Source organism: Eurosta solidaginis, chromosome 2 (genome assembly GCF_040869045.1).
Source record: "Eurosta solidaginis isolate ZX-2024a chromosome 2, ASM4086904v1, whole genome shotgun sequence".
In the NCBI taxonomy this organism is placed as follows: Eukaryota; Metazoa; Arthropoda; class Insecta; order Diptera; family Tephritidae; genus Eurosta; species Eurosta solidaginis.
The window spans coordinates 154,672,843-154,690,006 of record NC_090320.1 but is presented as its reverse complement, the minus strand read 5'-3'; the positions used below and the strand labels follow the sequence as shown (position 1 = coordinate 154,690,006).

Below are 17,164 nucleotides of genomic sequence, written 5' to 3'. Positions count from 1 at the left end.
AACAGTTGGGTTTCTCTGCTATCACCATCACCTCTAGAGAGCTATTGAAGAAACGCTCGACCAAGATAATATGTTGCGATTTACGCGCATAGATTTCTTCCACCTTATCACAGTTATTGATGGGGAAAATGCGAAAGCCATATTTACCATCCAATACGGAAATGGAACTGTAGACGAAGAAACATTTTATAAAATTTAATAAAATCAAAAAATGATAGTTGTGCTAAAATGGGGTAAAGTATTGTATGTTAAAGTATAGCGAAGTCTCAGCGGCTTTGTCCTGGTGAAAATTGAGTTTAAATGGGTTTTATTCTTCATTCTTAGAAACATGTACGAAGGTACCTGGTAAGATATTAAAAATCCTCAACGCTTTTTTTGCAATAACTTAAAAAAAACTCATATTCAAACTTCTGTTTAACTTCTAGATATCAATAGCTATCTTTCCCACCAGGAGTCACTATTGCTTCTACGCCTATGCTATTGTTTCCTACATCGATGACCTTTGTAATAAAATAAACAGCTATCTCCCCAATCTCTCCAGTTTTGTCGCATCGCGAAACCTGATATTGTCACCAACCAAATCATCGGTGACCTTATTTAACATATTTACAAGGCCGCGCCAAATGTCGACCATATGACATTACCCTACCGACTGTCTTACACCCTAAAATCTTGGGTGGGACTTTCGATCAGGATCTACATTTTGGAGAGCATGCACTAGCAATTGTAAGGAAAATTCAGAGCTGTAACAAATATTTAATATAATTCGATAAATCGGCAGAACTTGGGGTAAATATAAATAGACGTTTACATGGTACGCGTCTCCGATATGGTCTCCACGCCTAAAGGTCACTCACTGGAAGAAAATACAGGGCTGCCAAAATGCTGCCCCCAAAACCGCTACGGGCTGCCTTCTTATGTCCTCAGAATACCACCTGCACAATGAACCGAGAAAACTCCCAATTAGGGAAAGAAATGAAATGCTAACCGAACAGTTTCTGTAGAATACCCTGAAACCTGGGCATCCCAACAGACATCTGATTGAAGATCCAACACCGCTTAGGGGCTTAAAGAGTCATCTCCGTAAGCATTATGAGGAAATACGGCACCCGAAAACTCAGCCGTATGAAGCAAAAAAACACAAGCAGGTCCTCAGTGAACTCCACAAACAGGCGTCGGACCTTTATGCTAGGAATTGCCCAGTGAATCCAGTACTCAAAGAACAGTACCCAAAACTTGCGGAAGAGGACCGCATACTCCCCAGGGAAAAGCGAGTCACTCCAGGTCAACTTAGATCTGGATACTGTAACAGGTTAAACTCTTACCTATCCAGAATCAAACACGACATACAAAATGTATGCCCGCTTGCAATGTGTCCACACATGACACCAACCATCTCTTTAATTGTAATGTGGAAACTGCAAGTTTCCTTGGACTCCCGTTAGTGGATATTGATGACAATTTGTGATCGGGCGCACCTATTGGATGGGGCGAAGCACTGCTACAACAACAACAACAATTCAGAATAATTGGCAATACATACAGGATCAGCGGTAACAGTCAAACATTGATTCTTTAACTCTTCCACCACAGTTTGTAGATAAATGTACTTCTCTGGTAGTGGTGGCTTCTCTTTAGGTGGCTCTTGTTGTCTTTGCACTGGTGCAGGCTGTTCTGTGTAACCAACATTTGGTGGTTGCGTATTCCATGACTGTTGTTGCTGCGACTGCTGTGATATAGCTGAAGTTTGGAAGTTCATTTGTTGTGGAAATTGCTGTGTTGTTACGTTGTTATTTTGCTGCAATGTTGGATTATAGTAATTGCCCGGTGCTGTAGTTTGCGTTTGGATTGACATAATACTGTTGGCGGTAGGTGGTGGTGGCTGAAAAAGCAATAAAATAACACCGAAAAGGTTACCTACAAATTCTCTTATATACTTGTCCTTAGTTGCATTTTACCTGATATTGTCCATATTGATCAGTATAAACATTTTGATTTTGATTTTGATTTGGATCAACGCCAACGAGGGGATGAGTTATGGGTGCGGAAGCGGGTGCATCCGGCTTTTTGGGCTGCTTGGTAAGAAGGTGAGTTTCTTATTTTTTAATTTAGCAGATGAAATGCATACGTGGCATGCTGGTATAGTTACATATATTAAAAATCAAGAAAAAAACTGTTAGTTCCTAGTTATAGGGAAAATTAAACGCTTAATTTATGTCAGCAGGCAAAACGTTAACTCATTGCAAGTAAAAAAACCGGGAACATATATGCATGCATTCGATACCTGCCAGCAATTTTGTGCAGAGAATTCACTCGTATAATCTCTTTTTGAGTTAAAAAACTCAAAGGTGAATTGTGGCGGTGCCCCCAAGAGCAAACTTGGATCATCCCTTTCGTGATTAATAATTTTCTGCCAGCGTCGAGTGCCAGCGTAAAATGAATAAAATTTTGATAAAGATACGTGTAAAGTTCGGAAACATTTATGATCTGACTTTGATATTACCGGTAGATAGATAATTTAATTGAGGATTGCACTGCAACCATTGGTCTTGTGTGCCCTCATCTTCTTCACAGCACCTCATCTAAGCCGACTTCCTTGATGAACTTTAGCAGTTCACTTGGCTTGAGTGATTTAATGTGGGAATGATCTGGCCATGGTGAGCCCATAAACTTAGCCCTACGTCTTGACATACAAAAACTAGTATATACGGTTATTGTATTTGTATTTATTTTCCCAGCACAACAGTTTGGCAAAATTATATTATACCCCAGACACCAAGAATGTCTGTTAATTTACATCTGAGTAAGTAAGCTGTCCCTAATCCCTATTAGAGACACTTTGAGGTGAGAATGAATTTTGAGACAATTTGCTATTTAGTAAACTTCACACATCTCAAAAAATAGGTCACTAATTAGTGAGCAGGTCCTGGATAGATCACAATTATAAAAAATAAGTTGCCGAAATACAGTGTTATATTATTTGCTCAATGTACATATGAGTTAATTATCTCTATCTGTGAGCTATATTCATTTGGTGGTTTTTTTTTACCTTAGCTTAGATTTAGAAAACCGAAATCATCTATCAAATTTTGAGACATGAGATGAGACTGATATGCTGATTTCAGCTGTTAATTATACCTGCTTTGATATTCAATGGATTTTAAATTACAAAATCCGTTTACAGTATATTTCATGGTTTATCGAATATTAAAATAATATTCAAAAAAAAACTCAGATAGATATTAGATTGCACGGCGGCCGTCGTGGTATGGTGGTAGCGTTCTTCGCCTTCCACACCGAAGATCGTGGGTTCACGCCCCGGCAAACATAAACACTTTAGAAACAAGTTTATTCCATTAGAAGAAAGTCTTTCTAAGCGGGGTCTCCTCTCGGCAGTGATTTGGCAAGCACTACGAGTGTATTTCTGCCATGAAAAGAATCTTAGTGAAAACTTCTCTGACTTGTTATGCCGTTCGGTAGGTCCCGTCCCGCCAATTTGTATGAAAAATTTAAAGGAGCACGACGCAAATTGGAAGATAAGCTTAGCCTAAAATCTCATCGGAAGTTATCGCGTAGATTTATTTATTTATTATTAACTGCAAAATTTTCTTTCATATTTTGATATGTATTACAAACTACATAGTTCTCAACTTACGGCACGTGATGACTTCAATGCTGGTGGATCATTCCAGCCTGGAGGCGGTGGTTTGGCTGCTGTAACTGGTGCCTGCACCGGTGTTGCAGATGGATTAAAAAATGTTGGAACTGTTGGCTGTTGTGTTAAAGGTGCGGTAGCGCCAGGTGCTGCTGGCATACCTGAAGCATTCCAGTTACCAGTTGGTGTACTAACAAACTGGCTGGCGCTATTCATACCCTGCAAAAATTGTTGGATTACGTGTTCCATTTTCTTCATGTACTCTAACAATACTCCTTTGCAATGCGTTTGCGGACCACCATCAGTCGATAATATCTCGTTTTTTAACGAGCGTGATCACAACACGATGACGATCGAACAGAGTTGCCAAAAGTAAAATATTGCATACAAATAACTTATAATAAAATTTTACTTTGGCAACTCTGAAAAAATGCAACAGCGCATGTATACATACTAGAGTATAGAGAAATATTAGTTTCTTTATTCACGCAAATGCTAAATAACATAAGAATATTCGTAGTATAAAATATAAAAGTTGTATTGCCCCTCTTCATTTACTTTCATTTTAAATTAAATTCACTCCGATAATTCTTTCCGACAACACAATTCCTCTTTAATACTTTGGCATATGATCCTCTGTGGGTGCTCCATGGAGTACAACAGTGAAAGTACTTTGGAATATACTCTATGGCATACTCACAAACAAAGCGAAAGTGGGATCACCTACTACTCTGCTAGGACATCGCAATTTTAATTGGAGCACCCCTACACGACAGGTACCCGTTACCTAATCGATCACTTAATCGTTACCAATAACTTGGCCACCAATTATCGTCTTAATGACTTTTACATTGCTGTCGGGAAAAAGGTAACGCATGCGCTCTCTCAAAATAGTGTACGTGTGAATCGCTTTCTCGCTCTTACCTATTGTCTTTTCGACATTCCTTCTCGCTCGATGTTATTTACATTTTTAAGTTACCTCATTAGGTATGTTTTCGTTATCGCTAACCAAAACATATGCAACAACAACAACACGGGTAACTGACCTATCGGTTACCCGTATCGGTTACCTTCTGTCAAATCGCTTTTTCTATGAATGAAACGCGTCCTTTATGTTCAGATAATATTTAATTATAAATTATTCATATATACAATGTTTTTTTACAATTTAAATTATTCTCTTATTACTCTAGTGAACTTTACATATATGAATTTTTATATTTATAAACTATATAAATACATTAACGTCTATTAATAGTCGTTCCCTTTCCGAAACCTTGTTTTGAAGTTCTTATTTTTCCTGCACTGGTAGTGTTGCTCATCAGTTTGCAGAGTCATATTAGTTTGGTAGGTATAGTAACATCAGACGTAGCGAAATTAGGAAGCATGTCAGGAGTATCACCAGAATCCAAAGAAGCATGGTGATTCATTTCGTCACCTCCGTTTTCTTCCATATCCGGATTCATTCCATACTAGTCATTATAAATAGCTTGTAGATGCCACATAGGTGTAACCATACCCTCAAGATCTTTCCGTTCAAATCTTGTGGTGTACAATGAGCAAACTTTTCATAAACATGTACACGTAAACTTGTATTTGTTCTAAATTGTTCACCACATTCTAAACATAGAAAAGATGTTCTTTCATCCACTGATTTCTCATGTTCCTGTATTAAGTGTTTGCGTAAATACCATTGTGATTACAATATGGACAAACAGTCAATTCTAAACTTTTCGTTGTTACATCAATTGTTTCAGCGTGTTGTACACGTAAATGAAAATTCATACTTGAATGTATTTTCGTCTTCCAATCGCATAATTTACATTTTAAATAATAACTATTAGGCTTATGAGAAATCTCATGGTCCAATAATTTTTTGAAGCTTGGTGTAGCTGCTTGAATATCACACAATTTACATTTTGCACCACGTTCGTTATATTTAAATTGTAAATGTTCTGGTTTCTATACACGATGCATAAAGTTTAGATGCTTTTTCCAACAATGTGGTGAATTTAATTGAAATACATACATTGGGCATTGTCTCATGAAAAATTTTCCATAAATATACTGAGCCTCTTTATGTAGGCTCTTTTCTTAACATCTAATTCTGGTCGTACCGGATATGACAGTTTTGCTTCAGGTTATATCCACACACATACTATTTTCATATTCTGTTTCATAATTTTCATCATTTTCAACATTGGACTTTGTATCAACATCATTATCATCATCGTCATTTTTTGATAACTCTGTTTTAAGCTTCATATTTATCAAAGGTTCATCTTCCTTAGTATTAGAATTAGAAACATTGTCATCTTCGGTTAAGTTTTTATCAAGTTTAGCTTTTTTCCTAGGTTTAAATTCTTTACTATCCGTACTAGAATTAATACCATCATCTACATTTTTCGTGGTCTGTTTCAGTTTTTAAATTTGCCAATGGTTCGCCTTTATCAGTATTAGAATCAGAATGGCCTTGGCCATCTTCACCGTGTTGCAAAGTAGGCGACATATGTTGGTGTTGATGTTTGCGCATATTGCGGATATGTTGGTGGTTCACTAGTCATTAATTGTTTAGAAGTTTCAACTTGTTGCGATTGTTGTTGTTGTTGCTGGCTGATGATGTGGTGTTAACGTTTGTTGTACAATTTATTCGGGTGATTGCACATATTGTTGGTGTTGTTATGGTGCTGGAAAACCTTCCGATATTGAAAGTCCTTGATTAGTGTAATCCCCACGTATTGAACTACTCCTGTGACCGCGTCCGCGGTAACTATTACATCTGAAGGCGCTTAAGTTACAGGCATAGATGACATCGCTTATATAACAGGTTGACTCTATAGTAAAAACCAAAACAAAATATTAGAAACAGTGTTTATGAATAACATATTTAAAATAAGCTCTTACAACAACGTGATCGGTGGCTACATCCCCGTGAAAGTAGTGTGGTGTTCCTCCTTGTATAAACGTGGGTACTGGATGTGCTCAACCGTGCAGTTTTCTTCTAATTTGAGCAAATGTATGTTCTTACAGCCACAGCTGGAATATTTGGGATATTTCTATCCTCACATCGTCAAAATCAAATTACCTAGAATGAAAAAGAAACTCATATCAGTAAGAATAGATTAAAAGTTTTTAATATAAGCCGAAAAGTATTCCATAAATAGGGCTTCACACATAGCTCTTTTGTGAGAGGCAAAAGGCACAAGAGAAATTTCAGATAACTAGAATCAGGGCCTGGTAAAGTAACTTCAAATGAACCTCCACCATGCCTATGCATCTTCCGTTGGCAGGGGCACCCAAAGATACTTTGCTGTTGCATTCATAGAGAACATAAAATTATAACAAGGGACAATTGATTTATGTTACGAAGTAAATTAATTAGACGTGCTATAATACCAAATAAATACAGATGACTGTTTAATCTATTATGCGAAGTTCTTGAATGGATGTTCAAATTGAAAAGGACAAATTAATGCTAAAATTGCTTTCCCCGACTAACCGGGAACGAATTGATATGGCTACGCCTATCCTTCTTTAGCAGCAGTGCCGTGCACCAGTTCTGTTTTGGACAGGATAATAAACGTTTGGTTGTCTCCAAGTTGATCATATGATACAGAATATACTCTTTTGCTACATCTTATTTTCCCCTAAAAGGTGCATTTGTTGCACCCTGCTGTCTGGCCGCTCACCCAACAGCACCAGGCACGACGGAACTTGTCTTTTTTTTATTGGACGTTGTGGTAGCGCACTACCCTCACGTGGCCCAATGAAACCAGGTTAATCCTGTTCATGTGTCCGCACCCCGTGGGACCGCCGTTAGGCATAACGTTAGGGGGGGGGGGGGGGGAGGCGATTTAGTCGCCACTACTTCGTATGCGCATTTCTCTGCGCTCCCTTTCGGCATGCATCAATTTCGTCATTACTATAAAGGCCATCTTGCTCACAGCAATCCAACAATCTATTTGTCCGCAAATTCGTGAAACTAAATTCCTAATGGAAGGTTCCTCTCCAAAAACTCTGTTTACAGACAGTCTTACGCCGTGAAAACGAGGGCAGTGAAACATTACATGTTCTGCGCTTTCCAATTCGGATGGACAGCTTGGACAGAAAGGATGCTCCTCTACCCCACGCTTATGTAGATATTCCTTGAAGCCACCGTGCCCGCTCAATATCTGTGTGAGATGGTAATTTAGTTCGCCTTGTTTTTGCTTGTACCATTACGCTATATTCCGGACTAGCATGAAGGTCCAGCGCTCTTTTCTCGAATCTTCCCACCGTTCTTGCCACCTAACTATTGTTCGTGACCTTGCGCTTTTCTTAGCATCTTCAGATGGTCGGCTGAATCCAATGCCATACAGATCGGCCATTTCACCTGAGAGTAGATCTACTGGGATTTTCCTGGATAAAACTGGATCGCGTCGTGGGAACAGCACATGCTATTCGTATAGCAGTAATGCGGTAGGCTGCTAGTATAACTTTTTGGTGGACCATTTTAGATCTGTGCCATACTGGTGCTGCATATAATATTATAGAGCTGGTTACGTTGGATAATAGCTGACGGGTAGCTTCGCTTGGGCCGCCGATGTTGGGCATTATTCGCGTTAGGGTTCCTAACTCTAGAAACAACGCCCTGAAGTGCTCCCTAAAAGTTAGTTTTCAATGTAGTAGTCAATGATTACTCCCTTGATATTTCAAGGAGGGCTTTGAATTTATTTGATAATCTCCTATGGTTAGGACCAACTCATCCACAGTCCGCTTTGAGCTCATCAGAACCACTTCTGTCTTATTGCTAGCCCTTGATATTTCAAGGAGGGCTTTGAATTTATTTGATAATCTCCTATGGTTAGGACCAACTCATCCACAGTCCGCTTTGAGCTCATCAGAACCACTTCTGTCTTATTGCTAGCCATCTCCAGCCCCGTGTTCGTCAACCATTCCTTTATTCTTCTCACGGCGTCATTACATAATGCTTGGAGCAGATCAAGTTTCTTGGCCACTGCTACTACGACAATATCATCTGCATAGCCGACAATTTCCGTGCCTCCGGGAAGGTCGATTTGTAGCACCCCGCCATACATCGCATTCCAAAGAGTTGGACCTAGAACAGATCCCTGAGGGACACCGCCCGTGGTGTTGTGCTTTCTTAGTCCCTCATCTGTATCAAAAGGGAGTACTTTGTCGCTTAGATAGCTACAAATTATTCGGAGCAGGTACGGAACTTGTCTTGGGACACCCAAAGTGCAGCGGGTTAGCGGCTTCCTAGAACTTAAGCCACTTGCTGCTTCTAGATCTGACAGCTGTCAGCTGGAGTCTTAGCCTGGCAAGCGCAGGGCACGAGCACAGATCGTAATCGATCGTTTCCTCCTCCAACCCACACTTCCTACATCTGCTATCACTGACCAAGCCTAATTTAAAGGCATGTGACGCCAGAAAGCAGTGTCCAGTAAGAATACCCGTCATGAGTCTAGTCTACAGTTTAATGATAATGAAAATATAAGAATCAGTATTTATGAATAACATATTTTAATTAATCTCTTTTAACAACCTGATCGGTGGCTACATCGCCATGTAGGTAGTGTGGTGTTCCACCTTGTATAAACGTAGGTACTGTATGTGCTCAGCCGTGCAAATTGACATTAACAGTAATATTATTTACATAAACATAGCATGGTATTTGTGCAGGCCTCAATATAGCATACATTGTTTTAGTTCGGTGTGCACCAGCCACTGATACAAACACTTTTGAATGCATAGCTTTCATATAGGATGGATGTCCAGCAGTGCTCCGGTTGTGCCAATATGTAATGGGCTGCTCCGTATCTTGGTACGGCTGTATAGGTATAGGCGGGTGCAATGTATTACTAGTCTGCTCAAGATCGTATGGTACATATATGGCTCGAAGACGCCAGAGGGGATTGGAGCCAGAGTTTTCGGACCCAGAACCAAAATATCAGTAACTCTTCTTTGCGGCGTTCGAAATAAAGTCTGCACTGGTCCTTCAGTGCGTAGAAAAGCTGAATCAATTAGGAGCACACAACGTAGTACTGTTGGCCTGGGTCCTAGGCCACAGAGGAGTGGAGGGCAATGAGCAGGCTGACTCAATGTTTAATTTGTCGCGTCTCTCCCAGCAGATCCTTGCAGCGGGTCTGCGCCATACTCTCCTCTTCCGGGAAGGTATCGACCCCAATCCGGGTCCTTCTCCTGACCCCAGTACTGAGAAATGGGTTTGCTGCGTTTGTCGGAAAAGAATCTTTTTAGGACGGTCATATATATAAGGGCCTAAAATATTTCAATGAACTTCCTAATCACACAAAAAGTAGTAATAACTTCAATACTTTTAAAAAAAGTTTATTGGAGCATTGTAAAACCTTTCCAATAAGATAAAGTTTTTTTTTCTTTTATTTTTTTACATGATATACCGATACTGGAGCGCGAAAAGGGAATGGTAATATTGGGAGCAGCAAAATACAATGCATCCGGCCCTAAGGAAAAGAAAATCGGTGGCCACCTGTAACTCCAGACAGTTCCAACAACTAATTTCGCTGGAATTCGGTATTTCCAGCTGGTATTTACTGTTGCTGATCGGAATCACTCGCATTCCGACAGCATTAATATAACAATAAAATTATATAATGTGTAACAAAAATAAGGCCAAATAAAAGTTGCAGCAGGGGGGATTGGAAATACGTCCTTTTCAACCTCATATTATATTTTGAGCTGTGCTAATCGGAATCTTCATGCATTCCGACAGCGTCTTTAATAAACAAAGTTGAGGGGTTATTTTCAATTTCCAACATCCAAAGACATGTTTAGCTGCATTGATCGGAGACTAATACATTCCGACAGCTTAAAATACACATATAATTGAAAAATATAAGTTCCAAATTTTGTTGCCTTAAGCTGGGAGCACTGGAGGATTGGAAACGTCGTAATGAGTGGCTCCCAGACTCGTCCCTTTGTCACGCTAGTAAATATGCTGATCGGAATCACATGGCATTCCAACAGCATATTCAATAGAAATAAGTGATTATAACAATGAATTGTACTTAGTAGTTTAAGTTTTAGGCCTAAACAGCCGTAATAATAATTAAATTAAATTAAAAAAATAAATAAGAGAGTAGTCACTCTAGCTCAACTTCGAGCTGGATAACGTAACGTAACTCTTACCTATCCAGAATCAACCCCGACATACAAAACATTGTCCTGCTTGTAATGTGTCCCCACATGTCACCAACCATCTCTTTAACTGTATTGTGGAACCAACGCCTCTAACACTCCTCTCATTATGGTCCACACCTGTTGAAACAGAAAGTTTCTTTGGACTCCCGTTAGAGGACATTGATGACAATTTGTGATCGGTCGCACCTATTGGATGGGGCGAAGCACTCCTTTACAACAACAGCAGGCGGACAACACGGAAAGAGAGGCAGCAACTGCATGACCCATCGATCCCGAGCCGTTCCTGCCAGTTGGCCCACAGGGGCATTTATTAGCAGAAGGGAGGGAAAAGAGAGAACACTGGCGCAATATGCCAGGCCTGAGTCAATCTAAGTTACTGTTAGGGGGTTACAGCACAACTCGAATTAAGGCATTAATAGGCCTCTCAAAAAGATAACCTAAGAACCCTAACGGCTATTCTTACAAGACACTGTAGACTGAACAGTCACATGCAAAAGCTGGGTATAATATCGAACAACATACCGATTTTGTGATGGATCAACAGACGGTGGACCATATCCTTCTATATTGCGGCGCAATTTCAAGACGTAGGGCTAAGTTTATGGGCTCACCATGGCCAGAGCATTCCCACATTTAATCACTCAAGCAAAGAACACTGCTGGGGTCCATCAAGGAAGTCGGCTAGGATGAGGTGCTGTGAAGGAGATGTGCAAGTAACTGTGCAATCCTCAATAAATTATATATCTATCTACGTTCCGGTAACAAGCACCATTGTGGTACTAGCCCCACCATCGTGGGAACTATTGATATGACTACATTAAACATTCTAAGGATTGAATATTAATAATGCCGGCAATGCGAAAGTCTGCTAAAATGTACCATTCTCCATGGAATGCTCGATATATAACTTTCCACGTTTTGAAACAGTGATGAAAAGAGCAAAATTTACAAAATTTTAACTGGCTGTGGGTAGTAAGGTGTTGATGTCCTCTCTTAACGCAATGTAATGACAACTGAGATGCAGGGAAAATGACAAAAATCTTGCAAATCTTCTGATAATAAATTAATTAATGCCTCCACTTCTATGCAGTTCTATGCATACATACATATGTATTTTTCTCTCCAAACGCTAATTAAAAAAATTAATTGGTTTTCTCATGAACTTCGAACTCTGTCGTATTCGCATTCTTGATTATCAACAAAAGCATGACAAATTATTTAATATGGTAGCCAATTTACTTACCCTCTCTGGTGCGATGATTCCTGGACAATCGGGCCTGACTAGACGCGATTTTTTTTGCCTTAAGAGAGCGTGCTTAACGCGAACCATATCATGTTATGGCACATCTTTGGTGATGCAAAAAATCAAAGCCATTTCTGCTTCTAATGCTTCTGGGATAGCAGCAGCAGCTCCCGGTGGCGCCACATAAATAAGAGTTACATGCCGATCAGTTGCTTTTTTGCTACGGCTACCTATTAAATTTTAATTCACATTACATTATCTACTAATGCAATTTTTAATCAATATAAATTACCGAAGCAAATACTGGCAAACCAAGATGCGTAGTTCCACCCTTTTTTAGGGAAATAAATCCAACCAGTTTGGTACCGTATTGCAAAGCATGTTGCTTGTAAAGTACCTTGTATCCTTGGCAAATGACACGTGAATCTGCATTTAGTTATAGATTTCCTCTGATTATGGCATATTCTGAGCTGAATCGCAACCCGGCGGAGATGCTATCTATTCGATTAATATAACATTTTTTTTATTATTTAAAAATGCACATACGTATGAATGAAAATCAGAAGGTAAATAATGTTGTTGTTGTTGTAGCGATAAGGACACTCCCCGTTATCGACTTTGTTGGTCCTTTGCCGGATGCAGATCGGGTACGTTCCGGGAACCATTAAGGTACTAGCCCGACCATATCGAGAGCGATTTAGTTGACATGAAACCTTGTAGGCCATCCCGTCGATTCTATACAACTTAATATGGTAACGGATTAAAAGACGGTGCACCACCTAATTTTTATCAAAAATTATCAAACGTGGAATCAAAAGGCGCGCCTCGATCTCCGTTTTTATTATTATTTGATATTTTTAAATTAGGTGGTGTACCGTCTTGTAAAACGTTACCCTTAATATTATTTTGGGCGAAGGCCGTCAACGCAAAAAGATGGTCTCTGCAGCAAAATTTTTAATTTCCGTCACATGTCACAACTAAAATTAACTTAATGTTATTTTGGGCGAAGGCCGCCAACGCAAAAAGGTGTTCTCTGCAACAAAATTTTTAATTTCCGTCACATGTCACAACTAAAAGCACAAGATATTTTTCGTTGTAAACAAATATATTTTTTTTGCGTTTCAATGTTTTCCGGAATAATTAATGAACTGTCATTTCGATGACAGCATGAAACGTCGATATGTTAGTGGAGAGCGAAAAAAGCTTTGAATGTGTGAGTGAACTGGTTACCTCCGTCTTGTAGGGACATTTTTTGTATGAATACAGATTAGATTTGGAGCAGTCCTATACTCCCAAAGGAGTATTCCTTACATTATTTATAGAGTACTCGCGTTTTTTGAAGGGTAGTCCCATAACCGCCGTGTTGTGTTTGGGGTAAATCGTGTAAAAAAAGCTACGTGTTTTGTGTTTGCTGCTGCTGTCTTGAATGATGCGGCAGACGGCCATTAGTAACCATTGATCCTTTTCTATAATTTACCGCATTATATATGCGTTCGCGTAATTCCACCAATTCCATATTTTCTTCATTAGTACCCGAACCCAATCCAAATATATAAGCTAAGGCGGCTGTGAGCGCACCTTGTGACACTAATATACCACCATACTCTTTTATAAAATCGGCAAAGTGACCATTTAATTCCAAAGCAATGCCTTGCTGTTGTAGCGACTTACTCATTAACATCACAATTTCCGCCAATTCTTGCAACTCAACAGTATTGGGCTTGTAATTGTTATTTTGATGCTCCAACGCCTTTAGTTGATGCCAAGCGGTGACCAATTTGTCAATACTACCCGCACACACATAACATAACATGGCATTACGGGTATATTCAATGCTTTGCGAGCGCTCTTGCAATATCCGATCACCTAAACGTTCACAAATATCAACCACTTTACGATCATTATGATTGAGTGCGGCTACTAAAGCTTCTTTCCATGATTCTATAGTACAACGATTGACAATATCTAACCAATCACGTGTAATTAAGGCGCTTATAACCTGGCATACCTCATGTTGCTGTTTTTGTAAGTAACGGTTATGTATTTTGGTAAGAAAATCAATGCCAGCTGTGGAGGCGATAATTAAAGCCTCTGGAATGCGTTGCGATTCGTAGCAGAGTTCGACGGCAGCTTCAAAATTTCCAGTGAGAATGGCCTCATTGATGAGACTGTCGGGATCTGTAAAGATATAATTAAACCAATTTTAAATACAATATACAGAAATTATTTCTACTGACGTTCTCGTTTAGGAATATCAAATGGTTTTGTTGATTGTGCGGAATTTTCATCAGATTTCATCATCGGTTGCTAAAAATGTTTAATACATTAATTGCGATTCAAAGGACAAGTAATTAATATATAAATATAACAAAGAATTAGCTACAAAGATCGTAGTGCAAATAATGCGGTTGTTTTGCGGACGCCATTGATGTTGGATTCAGAACTGAGTCCACTACAAAAAGAATATATAAAATTTAAATAAGTTTTGGAAAAACTTGAGATTAATTTTTGAACAGATAATAATTTTAATATAAATGTTGCTACTTGAACAAAATATGTCAGAACACTGGACCAAATTAAGATGAGAAGAATTGAGCACACAGTAAACTATTGTTGATAGATGAGGAAAATATTTTGGAAGTGGCATTCTGTAGCGAACTGCTGTAGAAGTATTTGTAATAAAGTTAGAGGGTTGTATAAAAATACAAATAATTATAATACGAATTCGACCCTTAAAATGTGTGCATATATAGTATGTAAGCATATCGTTTAAGTTATAGGCCAATATGTGTATTTCCACAAATCCTAAAACTTCATTTCAACGAATTTCGTCTTAATTAATTTCACTTACATGCGTTAGATTAGCCAAACGATTTGTCAATTGATCGACCTCGCTTTTTGGTTTTTCATCATCTTTAACAAATATTGCAAATTTATTATCGATATCTTCCTTATTGGAACCTAAATAACAAAATTAACACTTTTAATACGCCACTAACATACATACATGTTTACATAAGACTATCATTTACCGAGTAAATTCAACATTTCCTCCTTTGGATTCGAAATTTGCTTTAATAAAATACCATAAATAGCGTCCATTCTGATCATGCGTTTGATCGGCTCGTTCGCGACAGTAATCAATATAATTTGCATCAGCGAGCGAGCGTTCCAATGCGTTAGCGCGTTGCACCAAATCTGGTTCGGTCACACTTGCGACACCTGCTTCGATTTGCCATTAAAGTATACCAATTTACCACCAAACTGTCATTGAAACAAATATAAAAACTTAGATGTGCATTCTATAAGTATTTTACAATATTAGTATACCCCGAAAGACACGCCACATGGCCTTTTAATCCATTTGGGTGCACGTTTTAAATCGTGATATACTATTTGTGTCGATTGTTGTGGTATGGGTGATTGAGCTATTTGATCCATACCAGGAAATGAATCTGCTATCTTGTTCGATGTTTGTACTTGCTGTTGGGTGCCACCAAATAGAGAATAAATAGAAAAATTACCATCAAGGCTAGAGCTTGCGACCAGGGCAGGATTGCGTGGACACCATTGCACATTAGAATACCATGTACCCGTTGTTGCTACTTCAGAAAGTATTTCGCCCTCAGGTAGTTCTGTATTTGGATTCCAACAATAAATGTGATTATCTTTACCACAAAATACCATTAAATCAACATCACTCGGGCACCATGACATACCCAAAACACCACGTTGATGTATTTGCGTCGTTTTTGCAGGCGCAGTGGCATAACGTAAATCCCATAATTGTACCACAGGCGCTTGATCATCTTCTGAAGCTAGCCAAACTTGTGTGGCCACATCCGGATGCCATTGTATGGCATGCCAACCTACACGAGATTGTGTATCGGAGAGTTTAATAATTTGTTCGCTTTTACGTAAATCCCAAATAACACAACGTGAGCTAAAGACCGATGCCCATATGTGTTGTACCTGACGATTCCAGGCAACATTTTGTACATCCTCGAGTGGTTGTGTTTTAGTTCCCGGATTCTTGTGTGTTGTGGTATTGTTGAGATCCCATATAAATATTTCAGATTCAGAGGCACACGAAGCTAGCAAGTTTGTTTGAAAAAGATTAACATCAAGACCGCTGACAGGACCGGTATGCTTATGCTGACGTACTATGAGACCTTCTTCGTTGGCAAGCATTTTAGCAGCTGAATAAATCATAACATGACCACCTTCGCAACCGCCAACAATGAGACCATTAGTGTGTGCACCATCATAGCCAGTAGGAGACCAGATATCTTTCTGAAGTCTGCGAAAATGGAACAGCTTAAAAAATAAGCAATTTTTATTTATGTATGAGGGGATTAGTAAAAGTTTGCTTAGTGAATAAAAACACACTTATTTTTCCTAAGTTTCTTAATATTCGACGCTTGTTTGAGGCTACTGGACTTCTGAAATAGGTATTCAGAAATTTTTGCAGTAATTGTTAATTCACCCAAACTAATTGGAACACGCGCACGAGATTCTTCGTGTATATCAGAGGATTGTTTTATATATTAGCAATAAAATTATGACATATAGTTTTTCACCTAGCATTGGGGAAAAAGGGAAATACGTACTTTCAGAATTGTTGGTTGTTTTAACGGTAAGAACAACTATGGAAAGTTCACTGCTACAACAACAATAACAACAACTATGGAAAATTTTTGGGAGTATTACGGACGTTGGTAGTTCTTTGTTGGTTATGAATCCGGTACACTTTGGCACTTGCCTGACTACCGAACGAAGGATTTTTTTAAAATCTCTCGAGCTTTTGGTTCTGTGGATTTAAGTCGCCTCTTACATGGCTTGCTTTGTCACAAAAATATTCGGTAACGTTTTACAAGACGGTGCACCACTTAATTTTTATCAAAAATTATCAAAGGTAGTATGACGTATGAGTACGACGCGTCTCGACCTCCGTTTTAAGAATCCGAAAGCGGAAATCAAACATTTTATTTCTGTCGAAAGCTATTTACAAAAAACCGTAAAATGACACCGAGAGGGTTCGAAATATAAGGCTCTATCCATAGTTTTTTTTTTTTGAATAGAACACC

General features: G+C 38.9%; 1 pseudogene; it reads right to left on the bottom strand.

Annotated features, from left to right (window-relative positions):
- Positions 1-1,501: 1,501 nt before the first annotated feature.
- LOC137241710 (protein transport protein Sec31A-like) lies at positions 1,502-16,664 on the bottom strand (annotated as a pseudogene).
- Positions 16,665-17,164: the final 500 nt, after the last annotated feature.